Source organism: Rattus norvegicus, chromosome 4 (genome assembly GCF_021556685.1).
Source record: "Rattus norvegicus strain SHRSP/BbbUtx chromosome 4, alternate assembly SHRSP_T2T, whole genome shotgun sequence".
Classification (NCBI taxonomy): Eukaryota; Metazoa; Chordata; class Mammalia; order Rodentia; family Muridae; genus Rattus; species Rattus norvegicus.
The window spans coordinates 103,425,114-103,439,949 of record NC_141537.1 but is presented as its reverse complement, the minus strand read 5'-3'; the positions used below and the strand labels follow the sequence as shown (position 1 = coordinate 103,439,949).

Below are 14,836 nucleotides of genomic sequence, written 5' to 3'. Positions count from 1 at the left end.
CTAGTATCAAATAAAATCAATTTCCAACTAAAAGTCATCAAAAAAGATAAGGAAGGACACTTCATATTCATCAAAGGAAAAATCAACCAAGATGAACTCTCAATCCTAAATATCTATGCCCCAAATACAAGGGCACCTACATACGTAAAAGAAACCTTACTAAAGCTCAAAACACACATTGCACCTCACACAATAATAGTGGGAGATTTCAACACCCCACTCTCATCAATGGACAGATCATGGAAACAGAAATTAAACAGTGATGTAGACAGACTAAGAGAAGTCATGAGCCAAATGGACTTAACGGATATTTATAGAACATTCCATCCTAAAGCCAAAGGATATACCTTCTTCTCAGCTCCTCATGGTACTTTCTCCAAAATTGACCATATAATTGGTCAAAAAACGGGCCTCAACAGGTACAGAAAGATAGAAATAATCCCATGCGTGCTATCGGACCACCACGGCCTAAAAGTGGTCTTCAATAACAATAAGGGAAGAATGCCCACATATACGTGGAAATTGAACAATGCTCTACTCAATGATAACCTGGTCAAGGAAGAAATAAAGAAAGAAATTAAAAACTTTTTAGAATTTAATGAAAATGAAGGTACAACATACCCAAACTTATGGGACACAATGAAAGCTGTGCTAAGAGGAAAACTCATAGCGCTGAGTGCCTGCAGAAAGAAACAGGAAAGAGCATATGTCAGCAGCTTGACAGCACACCTAAAAGCTCTAGAACAAAAAGAAGCAAATACACCCAGGAGGAGTAGAAGGCAGGAAATAATCAAACTCAGAGCTGAAATCAACCAAGTAGAAACAAAAAGGACCGTAGAAAGAATCAACAGAACCAAAAGTTGGTTCTTTGAGAAAATCAACAAGATAGATAAACCCTTAGCCAGACTAACGAGAGGACACAGAGAGTGCGTCCAAATTAACAAAATCAGAAATGAAAAGGGAGACATAACTACAGATTCAGAGGAAATTCAAAAAATCATCAGATCTTACTATAAAAACCTATATTCAACAAAACTTGAAAATCTTCAGGAAATGGACAATTTCCTAGACAGATACCAGGTATCGAAGTTAAATCAGGAACAGATAAACCAGTTAAACAACCCTATAACTCCTAAGGAAATAGAAGCAGTCATTAAAGGTCTCCCAACCAAAAAGAGCCCAGGTCCAGACGGGTTTAGTGCAGAGTTCTATCAAACCTTCATAGAAGACCTTATACCAATATTATCCAAACTATTCCACAAAATTGAAACAGATGGAGCACTACCGAATTCCTTCTACGAAGCCACAATTACTCTTATACCTAAACCACACAAAGACACAACAAAGAAAGAGAACTTCAGACTAATTTCCCTTATGAATATCGACGCAAAAATACTCAATAAAATTCTGGCAAACCGAATTCAAGAGCACATCAAAACAATCATCCACCATGATCAAGTAGGCTTCATCCCAGGCATGCATGGATGGTTTAATATATGGAAAACCATCAACGTGATCCATTATATAAACAAACTGAAAGAACAGAACCACATGATCATTTCATTAGATGCTGAGAAAGCATTTGACAAAATTCAACACCCCTTCATGATAAAAGTCCTGGAAAGAATAGGAATTCAAGGCCCATACCTAAACATAGTAAAAGCCATATACAGCAAACCAGTTGCTAACATTAAACTAAATGGAGAGAAACTTGAAGCAATCCCACTAAAATCAGGGACTAGACAAGGCTGCCCACTCTCTCCCTACTTATTCAATATAGTTCTTGAAGTTCTAGCCAGAGCAATCAGACAACAAAAGGAGATCAAGGGGATACAGATCGGAAAAGAAGAGGTCAAAATATCACTATTTGCAGATGACATGATAGTATATTTAAGTGATCCCAAAAGTTCCACCAGAGAACTACTAAAGCTGATAAACAACTTCAGCAAAGTGGCTGGGTATAAAATTAACTCAAATAAATCAGTTGCCTTCCTCTATACAAAAGAGAAACAAGCCGAGAAAGAAATTAGGGAAACGACACCCTTCATAATAGACCCAAATAATATAAAGTACCTCGGTGTGACTTTAACCAAGCAAGTAAAAGATCTGTACAATAAGAACTTCAAGACACTGAGGAAAGAAATTGAAGAAGACCTCAGAAGATGGAAAGATCTCCCATGCTCATGGATTGGCAGAATTAATATAGTAAAAATGGCCATTTTACCAAAAGCAATCTACAGATTCAATGCAATCCCCATCAAAATACCAATCCAATTCTTCAAAGAGTTAGACAGAACAATTTGCACATTCATCTGGAATAACAAAAAACCCAGGATAGCTAAAGCTATCCTCAACAATAAAAGGACTTCAGGGGGAATCACTATCCCTGAACTCAAGCAGTATTACAGAGCAATAGTGATAAAAACTGCATGGTATTGGTACAGAGACAGACAGATAGACCAATGGAATAGAATTGAAGACCCAGAAATGAACCCACACACCTATGGTCACTTGATTTTTGACAAAGGAGCCAAAACCATCCAATGGAAAAAAGATAGCATTTTCAGCAAATGGTGCTGGTTCAACTGGAGAGCAACATGTAGAAGAATGCAGATCGATCCATGCTTATCACCCTGTACAAAGCTTAAGTCCAAGTGGATCAAGGACCTCCACATCAAACCAGACACACTCAAACTAATAGAAGAAAAACTAGGGAAACATCTGGAACACATGGGCACTGGAAAAAATTTCCTGAACAAAACACCAATGGCTTATGCTCTAAGATCAAGAATCGACAAATGGGATCTCATAAAACTGCAAAGCTTCAGTAAGGCAAAGGACACTGTGGTTAGGACAATACGGCAACCAACAGATTGGGAAAAGATCTTTACCAATCCTACAACAGATAGAGGCCTTATATCCAAAATATACAAAGAACTCAAGAAGTTAGACCGCAGGGAAACAAATAACCCTATTAAAAATGGGGTTCAGAGCTAAACAAAGAATTCACAGCTGAGGAATGCCGAATGGCTGAGAAACACCTAAAGAAATGTTCAACATCTTTAGTCATAAGGGAAATGCAAATCAAAACAACCCTGAGATTTCACCTCACACCAGTGCGATTGGCTAAGATCAAAAACTCAGGTGACAGCAGATGCTGGCGAGGATGTGGAGAAAGAGGAACACTCCTCCATTGTTGGTGGGGTTGCAGACTGGTAAAACCATTCTGGAAATCAGTCTGGAGGTTCCTCAGAAAATTGGACATTGAACTGCCTGAGGATCCAGCTATACCTCTCTTGGGCATATACCCAAAAGATGCCTCAACATATAAAAGAGACACGTGCTCCACTATGTTCATCGCAGCCTTATTTATAATAGCCAGAAAATGGAAAGAACCCAGATGCCCTTCAACAGAGGAATGGATACAGAAAATGTGGTACATCTACACAATGGAATATTAGTCAGCTATCAAAAACAACGAGTTTATGAAATTCGTAGGCAAATGGTTGGAACTGGAAAATATCATCCTGAGTGAGCTAACCCAATCACAGAAAGACATACATGGTATGCACTCATTGATAAGTGGCTATTAGTCCAAATGCTTGAATTACCCTAGATCCCTAGAACAAACGAAACTCAAGACGGATGATCAAAATGTGAATGCTTCACTCCTTCTTTAAATAAGGAAAAAGAATACCCTTGGCAGGGAAGGGAGAGGCAAAGATTAAAACAGAGACTGAAGGAACACCCATTCAGAGCCTGCCCCACATGTGGCCCATACATATACAGCCACCCAATTAGACAAGATGGATGAAGCAAAGAAGTGCAGACCGACAGGAGCCGGATGTAGATCGCTCCTGAGAGACACAGCCAGAATACAGCAAATACAGAGGCGAATGCCAGCAGCAAACCACTGAACTGAGAATAGGTCCCCTATTGAAGGAATCAGAGAAAGAACTGGAAGAGCTTGAAGGGGCTCGAGACCCCAAAAGTACAACAATGCCAAGCAACCAGAGCTTCCAGGGACTAAGCCACTACCTAAAGACTATACATGGACTGACCCTGGACTCTGACCCCATAGGTAGCAATGAATATCCTAGTAAGAGCACCAGTGGAAGGGGAAGCCCTGGGTCCTGCTAAGACTGAACCCCCAGTGAACTAGTCTATGGGGGGAGGGGGGCAATGGGGGGAGGGTTGGGAGGGGAACACCCATAAGGAAGGGGAGGGGGGAGGGGGATGTTTGCCCGGAAACCGGGAAAGGGAATAACACTCGAAATGTATATAAGAAATACTCAAGTTAATAAAAAAAAATGAAAAAAATAAATTGTAATAAACATGCTTATGTTACATCAAAAAAAAAAGAAAAACAAAAACAAATACAATAAAAAGCAAAGAAACAGAAAAATCTAAAAAAAAAAAAAAAAGAAAATGCAATCTTTTTTCCATTAGATGGTTTTAGTTCCTTTGTCAAAGATCAGTTGACCATAGGTGTGTAGGTTCATTTCTGAGTCTTCAATTCTGTTCCCCTGATCTACCTGCCTGTCTCTGTACCAATACCATATTGTTTTTTATCACTATTGCTCTGTAATACTGCTTGAAGTCTGGGATGGTGTTTTCCCCAGAAGTTCTTTTATTGTTGAGAATATTTTTTGCTATCCTGGGTTTTTTATTATTCCAAATGTATTTGCAAATTGTTCTTTGTATCTCTACAAAGAATTGAGTAGGAATTTTGATGGGGATTGCGTTGAATCTGTAGTTTGCTTTTGGTAAAACGACCATTTTTACTATATTAATCCTGCTAATCCATGAACATGGGAGATCTTTCCATTTTCTGAGATGTTCAATTCCTGTTCTTTTGTTCATTTCCTTCACCTGTTTGGTTGTGTTTTCCTGCAAATCTTTCAGGGATTTTTGTGTTTCCTCTTTAAGGGCTTCTACTTGTTTACTTGTGTTGTCCTGCATTTCCTTAAGTGAGTTATTTATGTCCTTCTTAAAGTTCTCTTTCATTATCATAAACTGTGATTTTAAATCTAAATCTTGCTTCCTGTGTATTTGGATATCCAGTATTTTCTTTGGTGGGAGAACTGGGCTCTGATGATGCCAAATACCTGTGCTTGCCTCTCGCCATTTTGTTGTCTCTGGTGTTTTCTTGTCTTGCTGTTTCTGAGAGTGGCTTGACCCTCCTGTAGGCCTCTGTGTCAGCACTCCTGTAGAACCGTTTTCCTCATTTCTTTCAGCCTTTTCTGAGAACTGGTGCTCTGCTCTCAGTTGTGTAGGTGTTCGTTGTGACTCTCTTTCAGCTCTAGCCATGGGCAGGAATCAGGAGTGTCCTGTCCCTTATTATTCCTAGATCCTTGTGCCCAGGGGATATAGTTGGCACGAGGTGATGCCCCATTGCATCTGGAATGTGGGTAGAGGGTAGTCTCCTCTGATTTCTCAAGAGTGTCTACACTTCTGAGGGTCTACCTCTTTCCCCCATGGAATTTGGGTGCAGGGAGCTCTTTGGCCTGTTTAGTTCAGTCATAGCTGCAGACCAGAACTGCAGGTAGTGGCAGCTGAGTGTTCCTGTGTCCAGAAGTACTGTGCAGTTTCCTCTTGGACCAGGGATATGGGCAGAAGTGTGCAGAAATGTTAGTCTGTCATATGATCTCAGGATGTCTGCACTTCTGGGTGTTCAGCTCTCTTCCCCCATTAGCTTCACTTTCATTAAATTGTAAGAAGTTTTTAATTTCCTATTTTATTTTTTCCTTGACCAAGTTATCATTGAGTAGAGTGTTGTCCAACCTACATGATATATGTTTATGTTCTGTCGTTATTGTTGTTATTGAAGAGCATCCTTAGGCCATAGTGATCTGAAAAGATGCATGGGATTATTTCTATCTCCTTCTATATGTTGAGGCCTGTTTTGTGACAAATTATTTGGTCACTTTTGGAGAAGGTACCATGAGATCCTGAGAAGAAGGTATATCCTTTTGTTTGGAGATGAAATGTTCTATAAATATGTTAAGTTCATTTGGTTAGTTTCTCTCTGTCTCTGTTTAATTTCTGTTTTCATGATCTGTCCATTGATGAGAGTGGGGTATTGAAATCTCCCTCTATTTTTGTGTGAGGTGCAATGTGTAATTTGAGATTTAGTAAGATTTCTTTTATGAATGTACGTTCCTTTGCATTTGGGGCATAGATATTTAGGATTGAGAGTTCATCTTGGTGGATTTTTCTTTTGATGAATATGAAGTGTCCTTCCTTACCTTTTTGATGACTTTTGTTTGAAAGTCAATTTTATTCATTATTAGAATGGTTTCTCTGGTGAGAAGTCTAGTATAATTGTGATAGGTATGCCTTTGTATGTTACTTGACCTTTTTCCCTTACTACTTTTAAAATTCTTTCTTTGTTTTGTGCATTTGTTTCTTTGGACCATTTGCTTGGAATGTTGGTTTCCAGCTTTTTACTCTGAGGTAGTGTCTGTCTTTTTCTCTGAGGTGTTTTTCTTGTTTGCAGCAAAATGCTGGGCCCTCTTTACATATCCAATCTTTTAGTCTATGTCTTTTTATTGGGGAATTGATTCCATTGATGTTGAGAGATATAAAGGAATAGTGATTGTTGCTTCCAGTTACTTTCGTATTGACAGGTAGAATTATGTTTGTGTGTCTCTCTTCTGTCATTTTCGTTGCAAGGAGCTTACTTTCTTGCTTTTTTAGGTTGTAGTTCCCCTCCTTGTGTTGGGGTTTTCCATCTATTATCCTTCATAGGGCTGGATTCATAAAATGATTGTGTGTAAAATTGGTTTTGTCATGGAATATTTTGGTTTCTCCATCTATGTTCATTGAGAGTTTTGCTGGATATAGTAGCCTGTGCTGACACTTGTGTTCTCTTATGGTTTGTATGATATCTGCTCAGAATCTTTTGGCTTTCATAGTCTCTGTTGAGGGGACTGGTATAATTCTGATAGGTCTGCCTTTATATGCTACTTGACCTTTTCCCCTTTCTTTTAATATTCTTTCTTTTGTGCATTTGGTGTTTTTGACTCTTAGGTGACAGGAGGAATTTTTTCTGGTCCAATCTATTTGGAGTTCTGTAGGCTTCTTTTATGTTTATGGGCATCTCTTTCTTTAGGTTAGAGAAGTTTTTTTTGGTATAATTTTGTTGAAGATATTTACTGGCCCTTTAAGTTGGAAGCCTTTATCCTTAGGTTTGTTCTTCTCATTGAGTTCTGGATTTCCTGGATGTTTTGGGTTAGGAGCCTTTTGTTTTACATTATCTTTGATGGCTGTGTCAATGTTTTCTATGTTATCTTCTGCCCCTTGAGATTCTCTCTTCTATCTCTTATACTATGTTGGTGATGCTTGCATCTATGTCTCCTTATCTCTTCCCTAGGTTTTCTATCTCCAGGGTTGTCTCCCTGTGTGATTTCTTTATTTATTCCATCAGCATTTTTCAATCCTGTATGGTTTTGTTCAATTCCTTTACCTGTTTGGTTGTGCTTTCCTGTAATTCTTTATGTAAAGGATTTTTATCTTTCCTTTTTAAGGGCTTCTACTTGTTTACTTGTGTTGTCTTTTATTTCTTTAAGGGATTTATTTATGTCACTCATAAATTCATCTATTACCATCATGAGATATCATTTTAAAACCAAGTCTTGCTTTATGCTGTGTTTCAATATCCAATATTTGCTTTTGTGGGAGAACTGGGCTCTGATGATGCCAAGTAGTCTTAGTTTCTGTTGCTTACTTTCCTGCACTTGACTTTTGTCATCAGGTTGTCTCTGGTGTTAGCTTGTCTTTCTGTCTCTGACAGTGGCTTGACCCTCCTCTAGGCCTGTGTGTCAGTACTCCTATAGTTTCTTTCACCCAGATCTTGGAACAAGGAGCTACCTGGGTTTGTATGACTTTAAACCTCCAGACAGCTCACTTGGAGCACAAGAGTTCATCTTACCTCTGCTCTCAGATGACTTGGTGCTCCTGAAGACTGGCTCTCTGCTCTCAGTACAGGCAGAAACCTGAAGTATCCTGCCCCTGACTGCTTCTATATCCCTGTGCCTGTGATGGTGGGTTCCTTTTGGGTCAGGAATGTGGGCAGAGTTAGGTTTCTCCTCTGAGCTCTGAGGATTGTCTGCACTTCTGAGAGTCCAGCTCTTTTCCCCAAGGGATTTGAGTGCAGAAAGCTGTGGGACTAGTTGAGTTCAGTTCTGGTGCAGGCAGACACGAGAAGGTTCCTGCTGCTGATTGCTCCTATATTTCTATATCCAGAGGTCACTAGTTAGGTTCCTCTTGGGCCAGAAATGTGAGCAGTATTGCCTGTCTCTCCTGAGCTCTCAGGATTGTCTACACTTCTGAGAGTCCAGCTCCCTCCAAATTCTTCAAATAGACGATCTTTAAATTTCAACAATGACCTCATTTTTCTGTATTGAATTTCTGACGTTACTCTTGAATAACTATTACTTAATTATAAAATGCATTAGTGTCTCAGTTCTTTTTAAAATAACAAAAGTACTTAGAGTAATCTTGATGAGTTGTGTCATATAAAAGTACATGCATTAGACAGCAATGTATACTTCAAGTTGCCACTGAATAAGTAGAGAGTGAAACAGAAGCACATTCACCTGCCTAAATCTCATGGTCTCCATGTACTTGGGATGTGGACAGAACACACAGGTTGCAGTATAGCCTCAGTTGTCATTTACCTACCAACTTTGCTCCTTATCCTCTGTTCTTGCTAAAAGAGTCAATTGTACTGACATATACTCATAATACATCATGTTGTGTTTCATAACAGCAATTTCTTTCAAGATTTTGATATATAAAACACATTTATACCCTACACACAATGCATTTTTATGTTATCTTGGCACAATTTAGAATCATCTGAGTGTGGGAAATGTTAACTGACGAAATATCTCAGGCTGGAGACATGGCTCAGTGGTTAAGAGAGGTCTTGAGGTCAATTTCCAGCAAACTTATAGTGGCTCACGGCCATCTCTAATGGGATTCAATACCCTTTTTGTTGTTTCTGATGACATTAATAATGTACTCATATAAATTAAAAATTAAAACTTATTAAAAAAAGAAATGTCTCAATATAACGAGACTCTGGGCAGACCTATAGAGAATTTTCTTAATTCCCTTTTTATGGGGGAGGATCCAGCCCATTGTTGGTAGGGACAGGCTTTGGTATTGGACCTGAGTTCTACAACAAAGCACACTGAGCAAGCCATCAGAGGGAAGCCAATAAGCAGCATTCCTCCATGGCTTCTGGTCAGCTCCCACCTTTGGGTTCTTGCTCTGTTTCAGCTCCTGCTCTGACTTCCCTCAGCGATGTTATCTGTTAGTATAAGAAGAATATGTTCTTCGTTGGTCATGATATTTCATCATTGCAATAGTAGTCCTAACTAAGATACATCTTTCTCTCTGTTCCATGGTTTTCCCCTAAATTTTCTTCCCTTTCCTAGTTTCCCTTATACACACTACAATTGTGTTTATATTTATATGATTATGCTTAAAATCTAAGATTTATAAATGAGATGGTATATGTAATAGTTTTGTTTCTAAGTCATTTGTCCATCCCATGCTTCTTCCTCATGGGTCACATATCACTCTGAACTCTCCTTGTCTACTCTCAAATGTGGCAATCCAGAAATCTCATACCATACTAAAGAAGTATGCTTTTGTGATGATAGTCTCTACCTCAAAGGCTTTTATGTCATAATTATGAGTAAATTTAATATTTATTAGTGGGAAATCCAAAGTTCCATGTAAACATTATGCTAATAAATACTGTATGTATTCCTTAAAAACAAACTGACCAATTGGTTTTGAAGCCCATGGATACAGTAGCACATGATAGTATTACATAAAACATATACCTGTTCATGTTTTGTGTATATCATCTTACAAGTATAATATACCATCATGGATTATACCTTTTTATTAACTACTTTTCTATTGGTGTGATATACAACATGAGCGAGCAAAGCTATTTATTAAGAGAGGATACATTTGGACTTTCAGAGGGTTAAAATCCTGGAAAGCAGAAAGAAGGCAGCTGGTGGAAGACTTGGTAGCTAGAGCAGAAGCTCAGGGCTCACATCTCAATCTGAAGTAATGCATGCACACATGTATTTATGTATGTATCTATGTATGCATGCATGTTTGTATACATGTGTGCAATGTGTGTGCAGTCTTTTATAAGAGAAGCAAGTACTTTTAAACACTAAGTGGAGTCTCCAGCCCTAAACCTTTCCTTTTAAAATATTTATGACACATAGTAAATGTGTTTCTTCAGTGATACTTGTGAGAGTACCATTGCTGCTGTCTTCTTATGCTCAAGGAAAGCTAGTTCTGGAGTTTATCCTGTTAGGTTGGCAAGGCTGGCTGGTGACCAGCAGCAACCGATCGAACGGCAGCTAAAGTGATTAACAGTTCAGAACCATAGACTTCACGTGGCAGATTTTAACCTTGAGACAAGGCAGCCTGAAAAGAAAGCACTGATGTTGAAGATGAGTGGATATTTTTCTGTGAAGTACAAGGCGATGAATAAGTACGACAAAAACACCAGGCTGCTGTGTAACAATGTGGACCTGTGTGACAGTCTAGAGAAGAACTGCCTGGGATGCTTCTACCCAGGTCCCAAGTGCAACTCCAACAAGTATGGGCCAGAGCGCCAGTGCAACTTGTGCTGGGTCAATGATGCCATCATCATAGAGTCTGGTGAGGTCATCAGCACCCTGCCATTTTTTGTTCCTGATTAGGAGATATACCTATATTCTCATTCTCTCTCTCTCTCTCTCTCTCTCTCTCTCTCTCTCTCTCTCTCACTCTCTCTCTCTCTCTCTCTCTCTCTCTCTCTCTCTCTCTGTATGTGTGATGCGTGAGTGCATGTGTGCTTGTTTGTTTTGAGATTTTGAGAAAGGGTCTATTCTGTAGCTCAGGCTGGCATTTAACTTATGACAATTGTCCTGCCTTAGCTTCACAAGTTGTATTAATTTCGGTATATTGCATCATGCTTGGCTTCTGTTTCTTACACATACACACACAAACATACATGTATTCATAAATGTATGTATGACTATATATAAATTAATTATATATATTTTTTGTCAAACTTCTTTCTCCTGGACAAGTGTTAGTGTTTAGGCAAAATATTCTCTCAAGCTACAGATGGATGTAGAATGGACGGTAATTGTGTAGACCCTCTCAGGTTCCTCAGCTTGTGACCAAAGACTGCAAGAGTGGATGCTCATTTCTCATTAGCAGAACTCTCTGTCTTGAGGTCACCACTCCTTTCACAGGGTGTCTGGTTGAGACCACCATAATTTTAAGATTTGCACAACTCTGCATCTGAAAGCTGTTACCAAATGTATGTCTTTCTTAGAATGTTATATATTCCTAAGTAAACCAAACTTGTACATTTGTAATGTACACCTTTAGTCTTATTTTTTTATTGTTTATATTTTGATGTTAAACTTAAATTTAGTGATGATAATATTTTTACTACTAAGCATTTATATTTTACTAAATTATATATATTAGTTGACTGAATTGAGAAGCTAAGACTAAAAGCTAGTGATTAACACATTTCCTTACAAGATCTGTATTTCACGACTTAAAAAAAAGCTAGCCTTAAATGATATTCTGTGGCTTGCATGATGGCTAGTTGGATGTATGGTTGAACAGCTGTCTAAAAGCATAATGTGGTTGTCTTTGTGATGATATAATGTAGCAGGTGTCTGGAAACTCTCTCTCTCTCTCTCTCTCTCTCTCTCTCTCTTTGTGTGTGTGTGTGTGTGTGTGTGTGAAAGAGAGTTCTTGTACATCAGTGCACATGCCTGCAGAGGCCAGAAATGTTGGCTTCTTTGCAGCTTGTGTTACTGGCTTTATGAACCACTTGAACCAAACCCAGGTCCTTTGCAAGAGCAGTAAGTGCTTTAAATGTCTGAACCATCTCTCTAACACCAAACTTATTAATTTTCCCCATCTTAAGTTAGAGTTTCTCTTATGTTCATTATCCGGAAGGTTCTCAAATCCTCAGCCAATAACTTAAGCTGGTTACTGTGACTCAATTTACATTTGAAAGAAATTCCCAGATGATGCTGATGTCACAGGTCTGGGTGCCATGTTTAAAAAGCACTTCTCTAAGTTACATTAGATGTGTAATGAAGGGAAGTGTTTAAACACTGGGACTTAGTAACTTAGTACTATTTTTTTTTGTTTGAAATTCTTTTTTTTATTAACTTGAGTATTTTTTTTTTATTGACTTGAGTATTTTTTATATACATTTCGAGTGTTATTCCCTTTCCCGGTTTCCGGGCAAACATCCCCCTCCCCCCTCCCCTTCCTTATGGGTGTTCCCCTCCCAACCCTCCCCCCATTGCCGCCCTCCCCCCACCAGTCTAGTTCACTGGGGGTTCAGTCTTAGCAGGACCCAGGGCTTCCCCTTCCACTGGTGCTCTTACTAGGATATTCATTAATACCTATGGGGTCAGAGTCCAGGGTCAGTCCATGTATAGTCTTTAGGTAGTGGCTTAGTCCCTGGAAGCTCTGGTTGCTTGGCATTGTTGTACATATGGGGTCTCGAGCCCCTTCAAGCTCTTCCAGTTCTTTCTCTGATTCCTTCAATGGGGGTCCTATTCTCAGTTCAGTGGTTTGCTGCTGGCATTCGCCTCTGTATTTGCTGTATTCTGGCTGTGTCTCTCAGGAGCGATCTACATCCGGCTCCTGTCGGTCTGCACTTCTTTGCTTCATCCATCTTGTCTAATTGGGTGGCTGTATATGTATGGGCCACATGTGGGGCAGGCTCTGAATGGGTGTTCCTTCAGTCTCTGTTTTAATCTTTGCCTCTTTCTTCCCTGCCAAGGGTATTCTTGTTCCCCTTTTAAAGAAGGAATGAAGCATTCACATTTTGATCATCCGTCTTGAGTTTAATTTGTTCTAGGCATCTAGGGTAATTCAAGCATTTGGGCTAATAGCCACTTATCAATGAGTGCATACCATGTATGTCTTTCTGTGATTGGGTTAGCTCACTCAGGATGATATTTTCCAGTTCCAACCATTTGCCTACGAATTTCATAAAGTCGTTGTTTTTGATAGCTGAGTAATATTCCATTATGTAGATGTACCACATTTTCTGTATCCATTCCTCTGTTGAAGGGCATCTGGGTTCTTTCCAGCTTCTGGCTATTATAAATAAGGCTGCGATGAACATAGTGGAGCATGTGTCTTTTTTATATGTTGGGGCATCTTTTGGGTATATGCCCAAGAGAGGTATAGCTGGATCCTCAGGCAGTTCAATGTCCAATTTTCTGAGCAACCTCCAGACTGATTTCCAGAATGGTTGTACCAGTCTGCAATCCCACCAACAATGGAGGAGTGTTCCTCTTTCTCCACATCCTCGCCAGCATCTGCTGTCACCTGAGGTTTTGATCTTAGCCATTCTCACTGGTGTGAGGTGAAATCTCAGGGTTGTTTTGATTTGCATTTCCCTTATGACTAAAGATGTTGAACATTTCTTTAGGTGTTTCTCAGCCATTCGGCATTCCTCAGCTGTGAATTCTTTGTTTAGCTCTGAACCCCATTTTTTAATAGGGTTATTTGTCTCCCTGCGGTCTAACTTCTTGAGTTCTTTGTATATTTTGGATATAAGGCCTCTATCTGTTGTAGGATTGGTAAAGATCTTTTCCCAATCTGTTGGTGGCCGATTTGTCCTAACCACAGTGTCCTTTGCCTTACAGAAGCTTTGCAGTTTTATGAGATCCCATTTGTTGATTCTTGATCTTAGAGCATAAGCCATTGGTGTTTTGTTCAGGAAATTTTTTCCAGTGCCCATGTGTTCCAGATGCTTCCCTAGTTTTTCTTCTATTAGTTTGAGTGTGTCTGGTTTGATGTGGAGGTCGTTGATCCACTTGGACTTAAGCTTTGTACAGGGTGATAAGCATGGATCGATCTGCATTCTTCTACATGTTGACCTCCAGTTGAACCAGCACCATTTGCTGAAAATGCTATCTTTTTTCCATTGGATGGTTTTGGCTCCTTTGTCAATAATCAAGTGACCATAAGTGTGTGGGTTCATTTCTGGGTCTTCAATTCTATTCCATTGGTCTATCTGTCTGTCTCTGTACCAATACCATGCAGTTTTTATCACTATTGCTCTGTAATACTGCTTGAGTTCAGGGATAGTGATTCCCCCTGAAGTCCTTTTATTGTTGAGGATAGCTTTAGCTATCCTGGGTTTTTTGTTATTCCAGATGAATTTGCAAATTGTTCTGTCTAACTCTTTGAAGAATTGGATTGGTATTTTGATGGGGATTGCATTGAATCTGTAGATCGCTTTTGGTAAAATGGCCATTTTTACTATATTAATCCTGCCAATCCATGAGCATGGGAGATCTTTCCATCTTCTGAGATCTTCTTCAATTTCTTTCATCAGTGTCTTGAAGTTCTTATTGTACAGATCTTTTACTTGCTTGGTTAAAGTCACACCGAGGTACTTTATATTATTTGGGTCTAATATGAAGGGTGTCGTTTCCCTAATTTCTTTCTCGGCTTGTTTCTCTTTTGTGTAGAGGAAGGCAACTGATTTATTTGAGTTAATTTTATACCCAGCCACTTTGCTGAAGTTGTTTATCAGCTTTAGCAGTTCTCTGGTGGAACTTTTGGGATCACTTAAATATACTATCATATCATCTGCAAATAGTGATATTTTGACTTCTTCTTTTCCGCTCTGTATCCCCTTGACCTCCATTTGTTGTCTGATTGCTCTGGCTAGAACTTCAAGAACTATATTGAATAGGTAGGGAGAGGGTGGGCAGCCTTGTCTAGTCCCTGATTTTAGTGGGATTGCTTT

The 14,836-nt window shown here is 39.2% G+C and overlaps 1 pseudogene and 1 gene segment (V, D, J or C); one reads left to right on the top strand and one right to left on the bottom strand.

The window, feature by feature from the left end:
* Nucleotides 1–14,836, bottom strand: part of LOC134478922 (immunoglobulin kappa variable 4-1-like) — an 801,643-nt gene that overhangs the window by 416,712 nt on the left and 370,095 nt on the right.
* On the top strand, nucleotides 10,226–10,788 carry LOC148006301 (ARL14 effector protein-like pseudogene; annotated as a pseudogene).